This window comes from Varroa jacobsoni, unplaced genomic scaffold, assembly GCF_002532875.2.
Source record: "Varroa jacobsoni isolate VJ856 unplaced genomic scaffold, vjacob_1.0 contig01722, whole genome shotgun sequence".
NCBI lineage: Eukaryota > Metazoa > Arthropoda > Arachnida > Mesostigmata > Varroidae > Varroa > Varroa jacobsoni.
In genome coordinates this window covers 12956-28071 of record NW_019214679.1, presented here as the reverse complement: position 1 = coordinate 28071, position 15116 = coordinate 12956, and the positions used below count along the sequence as shown (strand labels likewise).

The following is a 15116-nucleotide window of genomic DNA, read 5'->3' as shown; positions in this document are numbered from 1 at the left end:
CTACCCGTACTCTCTGGCTGTCATTGTCGCTGTCTTTGCTGCCCCTTCATCAGCAGGAATTTACCAAGGCCTGATTAAGTGTCACACAATCTCTCGGGGTCTCACGGCTGACTGCAAGCTCGTGGTCGATATCACTCTCTGTATATTGCTTCGTTTTTACTTCTCTCGTGACGGTTTTAATTGAGTCGATCATGAAGTATTATTAACTAAAATACCTGCGGCGCCCGATGCGGAGTCCTGGTTTGCTGAAGAATCTACATATTTGATGGGCCGTTCATGGTTAGATTCAACGACAGTTTCACTAAGTGTAAGCTTCGCTCTTCTAGTCTCCATCAGGACGTCCTGAGGATTTGTACCGCTACATTGAAGTGGTGCGGGATTTAGCCAAGTGAATTATCCTGAGAATTTGCATTATTTACCGCTATACAGCTGTTCCATCGGCGACGAATTTCAGGGACAACTGTTTAGCCTTGCCTCAAGGACATGTTAGAGCAAGCGACTCAACGCAAAGAGCTAGGGGGCTTGCATTTACTATTATCTACATCTTCACTGCAGTATCAAGGTACGTTTACGCCCAGATTAAAATCTAGACCACTTCAGTGTTCTTTCGGTTAGTAAGCAAGAACGTTAGTACTGTTTCATTTTGAGAAAAGCGATCAGATGGCAATGTGTTTACCAACGCTTCCCGACACGTCACTATATCGAAAGGCATAACATCGTCAATTGAGACTACCAACGCTGAATCGCATGAACGCCTATTTCGTTGAAGCCCTTGGCGATAAGGCTCTTTCAGCTTACTTTTTCCTCCATCCTCTGTTTGGTTTCGTGATGTTTACGTGACGAATGGAATCTTTTAGTTTCCCAAGATAACATCAGATTCGCTTGAATTTTCCGATGTACAAAAACAGACAAAGCATCACATTGAAGGTAGCACCAATCAAGTGAATTAGCAAAATTTCGGATAGTAGTGCAAACCATAATACCTGGGCGGATAACCTGAATTAGCATTAATAATTAATAAGCACTGATGGCACAGTAAAATGTCTTTAAGAGGGTATTATACTGCAATAGCATACATCTAGCAGTTAGCCGTCTCCGTGGCAGAAATTCGTATACCCTTTTTGAGTTCTTTTGCTAATTGGCATTTGTTCTTTATAAAGCATAAGGTAAATTAACTAAAATTAGTTTTTTTTTCGTAATCTAAAAGATGAGGCGGGAACTGCGTTGCTTTGAACCAGCGTAAAGGATTGATAGGGCTGTAATGGCAATTAGTGCCCTGCAGCACTTGTTCAAGGTGAAGATAAATTTAGTAGAAACTTTACGTCATTATAAAGGTACGTTTTCTTAGTTACACCAACGCAGAATTATTCTTCGGTCAGTTTTTCCTATTATATTCTAATAATGACTTATTCATTTTCTGCTGCAAGCGAGTTAGTTAGTAGTTTCAAGTTAGATTTGGGATTTAAGAGCGTATTTAGTGGTACCGCAGTAAAGACATTAACTTAATGTATACTACTAGTTAAGAGCAATCTATGATAGAAATAAGTCATTTTATAACGATTGTGGCGAAGTCGCTTATATCTATATATAAAATAAGCATGATGACTGAAAGCTAGGCTCCCCGGTGACACGGGAGAGGCTAACGTAAGCATCGCCTTGTCAGATTGTCCAGGTAAGTGTAGCCGTATCAATTTTGAGGAAAAAACGCAGCAGATTTTATCAAAATTAAATTTCAAAAATCATCCTTTAGTCGTATGGATGATATCGTATGATGATTCGTTCTCGCCGAGCTACAAAGAGAACCCTTCTCGATATCTGATACTCCTGTATGAGACGGCAGCTACATAAGTGTTTCTCTCCATGATTTTTTTTTCAGTTTTCACCTTCTGCCACTTTCGCTTGAACTTCCCCTTCGGAACAGAGATCTGAAAGAATATAAAACGAATGAATGCGTTATCAAAACGTGACAAGCAAATTAGCTACTGACGGTAACACGCAAACCAATGAAGACGTTGCCATCGCCACTGCTGTAAACCGCTGTTTTTACTATGATCGTGGACTCTTCCCAAAGAACTCTTCACTTTTTTGCCATTCGGTCCTCCTTTCGCTCGAGGGCGCGCTTGCTATCCATTTATTTATCTATTTCTCATTCAATCACTGCCTACAGAATACACCCAGAACAGCACATGCTCAGCTGTACCCCTCCCCCTGTACGCCTCTCTCCGCCATAGAGGCAGAGTTAGGTTAGTTCGCCCTTTCGGAGGACGACAACTCCACAGGCTGAATAGTTGAAATGTAGGCAGCGCTGCTGCAGCGATACTACAAAAACGCGTGTTTAGTGAACGACGATAGCCTTTACTACCGTTCGCGTTGTTGTGCTCGCCTATCGACCATACAGGGTCGGTGCACGAGGCTGCAGCTGGTGATTTGTAGTGTTGGCGCTGTAAAAGCAACGCTGTAGTCCTCCTCGCGTGCCGCTTCTTTAGCTTGTTTTCTTTTTTATCGAGGCGTGACAGACACCGTTGGTACAGTAACTGTGCCACATATCTGTCAATGAAGCCGCGCTGCACACTTTCATTCGGGCACTAGTCTAGTGGTCGTTCGCTTAGCAGGATTATGTAAAGCGAAATGAAACAGCAAATGCAGGCCGGTTAAAATAGGTCGGATTGGGTTAGGTTGCGTGCTAGACGGAAGCATAGAAGGGCCGGAGGTGCGGAGAAACAAGGCTCACAATATAACAAATCCATTCAGGCATTTTCCTAGCTGTAGCAGCAGCAGCACGCTTTCCAACAATACCCCAGCGACCCAACAGACCCTGTCCTCATTCGTATCCCCTATCTCTCTTAAAGAACCTGCACACGGCAACGAAATGACAAGGCCAGCAGGCGCTCGCAGACTGCACGGTACAATGACGTGAACTGAAAAGAAGAACACGGGCCCCGTGTGTGGTCGGTCACCTTCGAGGGATGTTCTTTTATGTTCTGATGTTACGGATTACGAGGTCTATGAGCAGGGAGAGAATTCCCAGAAATGGCGCTCTCGTTAGAGGGTAGAACGCAGATGAGGTAACCGACAGCTCATAGGTTTAGACAGCCAGAAAAACTAACGAGATAACGAACGGAATTAAGCGTTAACAAAAATTGTTAAATGTGTCGTGATACACTTTGAAGGCGGTAAAACCAGAAAGGCGTGGCGTACGCATTCTGTGCCTTTATCTGCGCCTGTACTGTTTCGCGAGAGAGTGACTAGGTGAGACATTTTTCGCAATGTTTAATTGCAGATACCGTCAACGATCGAGTTTTTTGAGCTATCGAAGGATGAAAAGAGCTTACATGTGGATATATGCTGAAATTCACAGAACGCTTAAAAGGTAGATAACTTAATTCATTCGGAGATGAATATAGCCCATAATGATGATAGCTATGTAAACTGATGTGATCTGATCAATTATAGTAAATAGTATCGATTAGATGGAGAGAAAAATTAAATTTCGTTTGAAAAAAACTTCAAAAAGCGAAGCATTTGTGATAGCTTCTCAGTGACGAGTCATGACGTCTTTAGCCGTCTCGGTAGTCTCAGTAATCTTTCAGATGGTTATAAATAGGCGAATATGTCGCCAAAATTAGGCCCAATGTGCATTTTCCCGTGATAACCTAACGGGTAGCGTACTTGCTTGGCAGTCTTCGAGATAGATACGTTTAGATCAGGTTTGAACCGGGGCATAGATATGGGCGGTTCGTTTCTGACAAAAAAGCCTAACGACGATACCGAACGTAAAACCCGAAACATAAAGGCCGTATATGCCTTAGTCAGTTAACCAAAAATAGATCAATACCCGACTGAAATAAAAATTTTTCCTCATTCGCGTCACTCTGAGCACATCTTTGGCTGAACAAGCCATAACCTTTTGAGAAACGGGACTTTTTTAACTTGAGTTTGTTGATTTGCCTCCTACAAATTTGCGTCCTTCTCTATCGCAATGCCCAGCTTGCCCGGATGAAGTCATACGGTGACTTAGATTGTTGAATTACGCTCGCCTATGCAAGCCCGCATTGCTAGGGCGGCGCTTAGAAACAGTAAACAAGTTCGAAACGCTTAGATGAGCTCGCGATGTGTTTGTATTAGATTGATATGTCAATAGCCACATTCAATTCATTGTCGGGGTGCCATATACTTTTGTGACGAGCCTATGAACAAATAAACCACGTCTGATAGATAAATCTGTACACGTTCAATAAGTAAGCACACCGCCGTATTGATATATAATTGAACGCCTATTTAGATTTAATCAGTTGTGTTTACATGGTAGAGAATGAGGCAAGAGGATAAAAAACAGCGAGAGAAAGGCTCGGAGTCATGGACAGGTGACGACAGTAAGCGGGGACGGCCAAACCGCTGGTAGACAGCTGAAGTGCAACAATAAAGTGCGATTATCGAGCCATAGCAGAAGACGTTTGGTAGACACGTAATTGTTTGGGATTAACAGCTCTCGAATGGAAATTTTCATAAAGATAAACACAGAATTGTAGATACTGAACGCGGTGCACGATATTCCCCTGTAGACTAGAGCCAGGTAACAAAACCGATCCGAAGATCGTTAGTTGTTTTGGAAACGAACAAATGCTCTTACAACTATCAGAAATTTTAAGCTGTATCAACTGTGTGAATGAGCAACTGATAGCGGTTTGTAGCAGTAACGTGATCATCACACAGTTTCATATCTTTCTATAATAAAAAAAAAAAAAAAAAAAAAAAGATTTTGGAAATGCTCGAGTAAAATCTGTGTGAAAGACAGGTGTTTTATACCGAGGAGCGTGAAGATCATACTTTCAAATGCCTAAATATGTAATTCGTGTAATTTTATAATCTAATAACGATGTATAGCTTAATCTTGGAGTGACAGGTGCGTCATTCGATATCGGATACGAAGTAAGAACTCCGGCGGGATGAAAGGCAGCCATTAGCGACAAATGACTCTGGGAGCCGATCAGATACTCTGAGTCGATTGCGCGTGTTGGCTTACGAATATTGATCTGAGACTTGTACAAATATGAATTATTTTGTAAATAACGATGACGTAATTGTCTGTCTGGCAACAGTATCATAGAGACAGGTCCCACTATTTCGCTGACTAGAGATCCGGTAATAAGGTTCCAATTTCAAGAAGCCTAAGATTTGGACTAAATTGGTTTGTACCGTATGTCCTTTGGAACCGCAAAATATCTGTAATAGACGAACAAATGTAGTACTACATGTAAAATCCTGCACATACACCTTAGTCTAGTTGAAAGGACAACGGCAAAAACAGAAAGGGTCATTGACTTCATGAAATTCGTTCAAGTATGTGAAAACACCCCGGAAGAGGAATGTGGCCTGTCATCTCCATTAGGGCCTGAAGTCCCTAAGGTACGAGCAAGGTTGCGGCTCTACCTATATTTTACTCTATATGCTATTGGTAACTGCCTTTCTCTAACCCACATTACACAGCTAAATATAGTAATAAAACCATTTACGTATAAATAATGAATCAGGCTTCCGAATAGAAAATATCTTTATTGCCGTATTATTATTGCCTGAAAACTCCGTTAAATGGATTATAATCGATATAATAGATTATACTAGAATCATTAAAATAGTGAGCTGTTTGCTGGACAAGAAAGGCAGTTTGTTTAGTCGTTAATGAGATGAAATAACAAAGAGAAAATAGCCAATGCTAGTATAGCAAATAATACACACCTTATATCACAAACAACGATTCAAGATATTAAGACCCAAATTGATTTCCCGATTTTTGCAAAAAATTCTTAGGCGAAATTTTTCATAAGAAAAAATTTCAAAAACGTTCCCCGAGCTTCTTAATAAGTTATCATCATAAAAGGGCAGTACTTTTTCCGGTTTTTGCCAATGACATGATCTTCTATGAAGAATCGCAGAGGATTCGTAGATCACCACTCAGAAGTTTTACAACAACCGCAGGACGTACTATAGAAAACGTTCACTAAGCCAGCAAAACAAAAAAGGCTACAAATTTCTCCAACTACAGCTATTGTTCCCAATGCTAGTATACCTTCTGCTGATGCCTGATTTTCTTAGGCGCTAAAGGCGCTATGCCACCTCTCACCTCATGCCTATATGAATTACCATCATTTACTAGTAGCCATTGGTACAATGGCCACCACTTTAGCTTCTGCTGCCGTCGCCACCGTTGCCCCTGCATGTTATTCCATTTGCCCATCCATCCATACAGTCGGGTAGCGGCGGTAGACCAGGTTAGTCATCCACTAACTATCATTACAACGCTATTCACACGCCCCCCATTTAGTAACAATAACAGCGCAGGCGGCACTCAAGGATAGCCAAAAACCCTGTGTTAAGGCGGTTATCGCTATCCGCTTTGCTCGTGAACAGTTCGTTGCATCCGTCCATCTATGGCTTGTCTACCCGTTATTTTCTCGTATCTTACCGGCAGGGATTCTATCGTTTTTTTCATGCGGAATCGGTCTGCAAAGCAGACGTCCGTTCTAAGTAGTTCCTGACTGACTAATTAGCTAATTAACTAGTTAGCTTCATGGCAAATCATAAAGTATAGTTTGTTGGTCCGACACTACGCGGTCTTCTTGCTAGATCCCCGTTACTGCCCAGTCAGCCAAAAACGATGCCGTTTATACTATTTTTGCTACGAATAAGACGGCAACTCTGTCAGTCTATCGCCTAATACAGACTATATAGTGGGTATAATAGCCGGTTTTGGGACTACAAGACCCAACTCGACATTGTGAAGAATAGAAAAGGACAAGCTTCATTTATCTAGCAATCTATGAATTATCAATCAATTCAATCTTTGCCTTACTCCCTCTTTAACTACGTAGGCACTTCGAATAACAGCTTTAGCGGCGACAACAGCAATATTCTGGACTAGTATAATCACAATAATAACGACGCCTTAGCTCCTCGTACGCATTATTCGTTGGGGTAATAACTGGGGACCACATTAGAAATCGTTTTGCGAGCGATGGCGATGGCGTTGGCGATAACGGTCGCAATGGCGACGGGTAAGGTGATTACCAGTACGGATCATTCCCTTTCGATCACCTTTAGCTAGCTAGCTAGCTAGCTAACCCCCAACGGCACGATGTACACGAATGCCCTTTTTTTCGCATTGGGCATATGGGAAGACACCGACAGGCAGGATAATGAAAGAGAGAATAAATCAACGCGTTCACTTCAATTTCAGACGGTGAAGCGGCTTATTTTTGTCTAACCTACAGGTACGTAGGTAACTATGAGGTAAAGGTATGTAGTGAAGGCAGGCTTCACATACTTTCATGATGGTTAGCCACCCAATAGCAAATGGCTGACGGTGCAACCCTCTAGGGATTTTCCTGGTAGGTGATGCCGCTGATGGTGACGCAGATTTACATCCTGGGGATATACTGGAGTAAACGAGACGCAGAGTTAAATTGTAATGGGTGAATGAAGGGCATCGCATTAGCCGTACGTCCAAATTGTTCGCCTCTTTTTGTTCTCTGAGTCTCCTTCCGACAGAACAGTCCCAGGCGGGTGCTGATTTCCACTCCACCCAGCCAGACTGTTCCCATTGACCCAATATCGCACCGATTTGCCGGCTTCTCCCATTTTTGCTTCAGGTATAATATGTGAAATCTAGTGTAGTAAATGCTCTGCCTGCTACGGCACCACTCAGATTTCGTGAACTATATATGTATGGAAGTTTTTTTTTAATTAGTTGATTTGTAACTATCAAAGAAGTAAGCTCTACCAAACAGGTCTGAGTAACTACTAGCGATATTGCGAGAATGGACTAGCATAACTACGGATCCCAATTTGTATGCGTTCACGTAGCTTAGTGTTTGCCCCTGGTGAAAGATTCATTGAAGCTCGCAATGAAATGTAAAAATTACAATAAGTTTGAACCACCATCCGTTGCTTTTGGCTATTTTTGAATATCTAAATTTGTTACGTATTACGGTATCGGGAGGCAGGGGATCTGAAAATTTCTGTCTGGACACGTAATTCCACAGCGGCACGTTGCAAATCGGATAGCAAGTAATTTGTAGAGGCTACTTCTTCCCTCAGCTGGGAGAATTTTCTGTTTGATTGCTGTAGCACACAACAAAATTAGCTGTTACATTGGTACTGAGACTACTCTTGCTCGTTACATGCGTAAAGATAGTAATCCTGATAAAAGGTGACGTGTTTGGCGTCGCAGGCAATCATTAGTACCTAACAGAATGCTCAGAGGTTCGCAGAGGTGCAAGAGCAGGCCAGCTTGATTTTTAGGGCCAGTACTTCTCAACGTGTTGAAACAGGCGACCTGACCTTGGCTTGCGAGAAGGTTTAACGTAGTTAGTTTGTGAGGAGTACGAACGCAAGTTTATGAACGGTCAAAGGTAATTTACAAGAACACACATAACTGTGGTGATGTCATCAAATATGCGAAGAGTTTTTACGAACTCAGATCGCGCTGGACGCATGCAGCCGTTTTTTCATTGTTACTGGTATAATCACATCCCAGCGCGAACGGTACAGCCGCGTTGCTCGTGCTCGAACGACCGTATATTTCGTACGCATGGCGGCGTTCTTTCTATTGCAAATGCAATGATACTATGGCCGCTATAAAACGATTTCTTCACATTTTCACTGGCTCTGTTTATTTTTTCGCCTCGCCCCAACGCACGATGCCCCTGCGAACCCTCTCTAACCGCAAGCTCTCTAATTTTTCCCCATGAATCTCTTTGGTTCGTTTGCATAACAAGAACTACACGAATCCAGCTATTTCTTACTGCCCCATCTCGATTCAAATCGACTGGCCAGTTATGGTCATTTACAGTCATTACGGGCTTCGCCTCTACTTCTGCTCGGTTTAGTGCCTCCTATCTCAATCGCTTCCAGGGGCCTCGGCCACGATACTCGAATAATATAACTTCATAGAGCTCTCTCCCCAATACTCCTTCGCAGTTTTTCCTTCATTTTACCACTACTACCGGGAGAGCGGATATCGTTTTCTATTCCATTTTGTGCATTGGTTCCTACGAAAAGTTACTAGCTATACGTAGCCCTTCCGTAGCTGTCCAGCCGGCGCGATCATCGTAGAACGCCTGATATGCCCACTGTACAGTAATGTTAGACGGGTGCTGGACGAGAGGCGACTGGGTACAGCATTTTTACCGAGATGCACACAACTGCATGCAGCCACTTATAATCACACACTTATTTATATCTCTCTATGTACATATATATACCAACACATACAGAGTCGCAACTATTTGAATATTTAGATCCTTTACTATTCGCCGACTTCGTGGACCCAGCTCACGATTCTTACGACCGCGGCGTTCAATCCCTAAACCCGATAAGTCACATTCTCAGCTCGGTCGCAGTAGAACACTACAGCAGACGAGTTTCACGTTCCTCTTGTTCGCCCTCTCGTCAGCTTCGCTTCATCGCAAATGTCCCTTCCCCATTTTCTCGCCCTTTTATTCACTTGCCCCTGCAGTTTCGTTCCTCTTGTAAGCAGCATTTATCTGTGGTGCGGCGTAAGTCTGTTCCTACGAGTTGGTCGGGTATTCGTCCAGAATATTACGTTTAAGGTCCGAACAGTTGTGCCCGCTCGAGCAGTGAACGGCAGCCGAACCAGCTTTCTGGAAAGGCTACGCCACCGAGGGCAAAACGGTGAGAGGAGGAATAGGCAGAGCCGTTTCCGTTTGCTTTTGACTCTCAGGAGATGGGAGTGGGCTTCGAGGCACGTCGCGCACTGATGACCATTTGCTCTTGGTTGGACCCTTCTGCTTCGAGTTATACGTCCGCAACCGCCGTTAGGCGTTACATCAGAGCTGACTGCTAGGCCCTATTACTATTGCCGCTGCTATCACCGCGACTACACTTCTAACGATGCAATGTATAGCTGGATGCTGCCGAATTGAGAATGTATTGTCAGTGTCGACGAGCTGAAGCTAACTTGGCCGTATAGAAACGATGTTTTACTAGTCCCTGTCGACCCTGGTCTCTTAACCGACAGTGACGCTGCTCTGCTCCGGCCGGCCAATGCCTTTGGTCTGAGTGCGCGTCCTGCATGACTCTTTCTATTGTTTACTCAAACCGCAGACGCAATACTCAGAAAACGACGACGTTACCAGCAAGTGTTATCTCCAGTAAGTTTTTCCCGTAAGAGACAAAGCAGCTCGTGTTTTCGTCACGAGAAACAAAGTATTATGGGAACCAACAGTAACAAAACCAATGGGGACTAGAAAAGGTAATGATCTATCAATAGCATTAGGGAAAATAAGAGAAGATTGGAAACTTGCTGGCCGAAACGCTCAACAAGATATCTAGGGAAAAAGACCTGAAATTCTGGCTGTACGGCTCAAATGAATGTTCTGACATTACGCGCAAAAAACGAACGAAATGTATAGCAAAGCGCATCTACGAACAACCTATACAGGGGCCACATGTGTCGGTATATGTACATTTATATGAACGTTAGTTTATCCCTATGAGTCGGACTATATCTGTATCAATGGCATGATGAACGTCGGCGTTCAGCGTCAGGCTTTTGGTGTACTACAGTCCTTGCACATTTGTGCTGACTCCTGTCACAGGCTAGTCGATGTCCCGAAGTATGGTTGTCTTTGAATAGAATGGAAGCGTTTGATAAAGACGCTAGTACGCGCGTGAAGACCACCTTGGGGCAGCACGATTCATTCTGTTCGATGGCTGTTTTACGCGCGTGTACATTTTAGTCATAGGACCAGACTGGAATTTATCGCAACGCTATGCAGAGCGTAAGGAGTATAGGAAGTAACGACAAAGTCGTTGCGGTCATTTTGCTTCGATACTGGGTCCGTCGAGATGCATCTGTATAGTATATTCAAGTAACTGAAGGTAATATACTCTCTCAGTCATGAAAAGATTGCGAATTCGATTGGTTCATTAAAGCGAAGCTTTTCACGGCTATAAGGGGTCACTTGCCAGTCTGGTTCGTTTAAAAACAGAAGGGACACGCAGTGTGTACTGCAATGTACACACGACATAAACTTGTGAGTCAGGAACAAAAAAACGTGTTTTTTCCCTCTGTGTCAGAGGCTTCTGTTTTCGTTTAGTAGTGATATAAATTGTTGACACTTTTCTGCAGCGCTGGCTATACGCTAGCGTCACGAAGGCAATATATTTCACTACATGCCATTCAAAAGGTAATCAACCAAAGTAGGTTTACTTGTACCTGAGTAAAACCAACAAGTTACTCGAAAAAGGTTTGAATTAATTTTCACAATGGGAATTATTAAAACAATGTTACGTAAGTGCATACTGTAGTCAATTTCAATAAATAGATCTTCGTTATTAATCATCTATTTCTAGAGGACCTTTTCTAATAAAATTTTTCTAAAGCTCAGGTTAAGCATTTATCACATTGTTATCTTATTGGATCTTTATGGCGGGAAACGTCACCCAGATAGGTTCGAAAGCAAAGAGATAATACCATCAGATACTTATAAGATCGGTGTGGATCGCACCGCGAAAGGCTCAAAAGTAGCCTAAAGTTCCGAGTCAGTCGCTTTTGTTGTTTCGTCCTAGCATATTTTGCGGCACCCAACATATTGCCTGTCTCACCTCGCTATGCAGCATCTGTTGTTTGCTTGTCTAAATGTCATCTGGAATAACTGTTCGCATCTCGGGCCACAGCTGAGCTCGAAGTTGTCTTCACTCTTGTAACCCATGCTCGTATTGTTAGGGCTTGACACAGGAAACCGAGATGGCTAGAAATCGAAATCGAGGTCTACCTTTTCCCAATGAAGCAAGCCGTCCTGTCATCGAGTGGCGGGAATAGGACGAAACATGTACTCTTCTCATCATTTGCCGCAATCCCTACTGAACTTGGTAACGACTGCCTCTGCACAGCAGCCGCTGCTGCAATTATTGCTACATTCGCTAATTGTCACTGCGTGACCCGGAGACGATGGGGTCGCGCGTACACTGAGCCTCAAAGGCGAGTATTACAAAAATAGTTCATTTAGCGATAAACATCTGTAATCGACACTAGATGGTTAACTGAACACCGCAGTCACCGTAGAATTTTATACGTACACTTTACAAATTATATAGGAAAACGGCATCAAGCTATATATATATATATATTACTAACGATTCTTTTTGAAAAATACCAGGTAAAGATGTGATGCCTAGCATGTGTATGGAGTCGTGCTGTTTTGTACGTGTACAGCGTTTTCGTTGCTGCCCACGAAACGGTAAAATTATGTAAATTCTGTCGTTGTGTTAGGTGTAATTTTTAGACCGTCGTGTACATTATGGCTTGCGGTAACGGCGTACGGGATTTCTTGCACCAGATGCTTCCATGATAATAAACTCGTTACGTTTACGTATTGGATGCGTAGGAGCTACTCAGAAGCAAACCTCTACCTTCCTAATGGTAACGCGAACTTGAAAATGCGCCTGGCTTCGGATAACATATGGCAGTTATTTCTAACCATATTATTACAAAAATCCATATAGTGCTAACACGAAAAGCAATGACGTGTGACAAACATATTCGCTCTGATCTTCATCGTTAATCAGATGAAGAGAGACAGCTTTGAAAGCTGTCTGAATGCTACATACCTCAAAAAAGTACCATTCATGCTAGGGTCGTTGCTGATTAACGCCGACTGGTTTTTCTTGGGCACCTGGTCAAACTCTATGTACAATGATATACCCATGTGAGCTGCGTTTTAAATCACAAGGGTAAAAACATCAAACAAAAAAAAGAAAGGTGTGTAATTTAGTAGCTACTGAAAATTTGCTATCACGATCACTTGAAATAGGCCTTTTCAAGTATCGGCTAATCAGCACTTGCACAGCTGTCTTGGGACACCCATTATATGTTAGACGGTAAATGGAATATCATCAAAACGAGATCTAGTTTTCGTTTGCGCTATATTAACATTATAAAATATATTCTGTTACAGTAAAGGAAAATTGCCGCGTTCCGCATCTGCTGAAGCCAAACAGACGATCTTTGCTCGATAAATCATGCAACTGTATGTTATTCTGGATGAACGTGCCTCGTTAACTAAATAGCCAAATTCAGTGAAGTGAGTTCGGGTAACGCTGGGCACTTAGCGTAGTACGCAATTTACCGTTTATCGAAGTTTCATCCCATAAACATAATGAGATCTCCTCTGTCCGGTTTACTTTGTCCCACCAACTTCTGCCTGCGTCAACCCATATAATTCGATAAAACAATATTAAAATCTGTCTTCAATGCATGCGAGTAATAAACGATTTTATTATACCGGGACTAACGAGCGATATCACTAGAAGTTTTACATAATACATACGTGTGTCAAAGCTAACTGTTCACCACGATGTAGACTACCGTGTCGATAAGCAGCTAATGGTAGAGAAATAACTTAAAAACGTTCTAACTGCAGGCGTATCGATATATACCTTTCTGAATGACATTGGATTTTGGGCTAGTTACTTGGCTGTGTTTTTTACTTACTTTCAAAATTACAGAAGTACCTAAAGATTGCAATATATTTTCTGTATTGAAATGTTCCACTTCAGTGAAAAACTCATCGCCATAGTCCATAAAAGTACCCATAAAAATGTATCGTTCGAGTCGGTTTTCTGAACTTGGTTAACTTAGTGGTTAGTAGTTACAGAAGTTGAAGAAAATGCAAGCAACGAGTTCATTGCAGAACGAGCATTGCGGATTCAGTCCCTACAAAAGTGTTCTAAGTACGGGAGTACTTTTAAATCAATTCACAGTATTGGCTCAGATAAAGATAAAGCGATGATATAGTTTAGCGAGCTCGTTTAAATGAAGCTCAGTAGATACGTACTTTTTATCTTATTTTAAACGATAGTAGTAATTCTCCTAATAACTTACACTATTCAAATTTAAACTAGCACTTACTGAACGACAATAGGCAGCTGATTGTAGGATTGACTCGCATTTCCGGTATAGTAGGACGTTATTGATGATCACCACTGGAGCAACACAGGTAGATACTCGCCGAATTGCATGACATTGATAATTGTATAGTTTTTTTTTTTTTTTGCAGGTCGTTAACTCGTACTAAATTGTACGTTTTTGATCCTCCTAACCTCGTTCCATACAAGTAACGAATTTTAATATAACAGATACTACATTTGTTAATAAAACTATTATTATTACTTTTATATGTATTCTCTTTCGAAAATTCGCTTCAACTTACTCGGGGTGACGCGGCAAAATGCTCTGACCGAATACGCTTCTGCCGTACCTAAACGGTAGGTACCGATTTCATTTGGATTGTGAACCAATCTTTCCAATCTTGTTTACTTTTGCATGCAGGAGGCAAATATGTTATCTCCCGTTCTTGTTACAAATTTGCCCTTTTACCTACACTTGGATCTTTTTTATCTTCTGTGCAATAGCAACGTGAGTGGAACGACAAAGACCGTCGAAGAGCAAAGCCTACCGCATAGATGCGACATCAATGTAGATCTTTCAGCCAGGAAGCCTTCGTGTGCAATTGAGAGTGGTCCAATGGAGCAGGGAATGCTAGGTCTGCGACGACGTGAGAAAAAATCGGCTACTCCGACTTGATTTGGGGTAGAGGAATCATTTTTGCTGGAAGAACACGACAGACAACCGAATCCTGTGTAAACGAGGGCTATATCTGAGAATAGCAACAGTAACAGCGACGAGCCTCAAACTGGCCAGAGCCTAATTCTTTGCTTATAGTTCATGGAAACGATGTACAGTGATAGTAATAATAATGAACAGTGTCGTATATACCAATAATCATAATTGGAAAATAAAAATCAGAATCTAGATTACGTCTCATCACGCAAGTTACCTAGATGTTTTCGATGAGGGGATCGAAATGGCCTACTTTTGCCTATGTGAGTAAGCCCCCCTGTGTACATTTTCTGCATTCCCTATTCTATTTACGCGACTCATTGTTATCCTTGCTATGCCACTTAAAGTTTTTTAGGCACGCAGCTGTTTCACTAGAATGAAACGAATCACTTTTCAGCAGATCGGCCTGTTTAGTCTGCCCGTTCAGGACGGGTATAGAAGCCGTCGTTACCTGCCCGTTCTGGACCTGTACGAG

The 15116-nt window shown here is 42.3% G+C and overlaps 1 long non-coding RNA gene across 2 annotated transcripts; it reads left to right on the top strand.

Moving 5' to 3' along the window:
* The first annotated feature begins 2303 nt into the window (after positions 1–2303).
* Positions 2304–14833, top strand: LOC111272168 (uncharacterized). 2 transcript variants are annotated; one of them, XR_002687346.2, is made up of 4 exons: positions 2304–3249; positions 11747–12442; positions 12978–14286; positions 14434–14833. It is a non-coding gene; the product is annotated as an uncharacterized LOC111272168 (long non-coding RNA). The 2 variants fall into 2 exon arrangements; XR_002687347.2 differs by having other exon boundaries at positions 2304–3370.
* Positions 14834–15116: the final 283 nt, after the last annotated feature.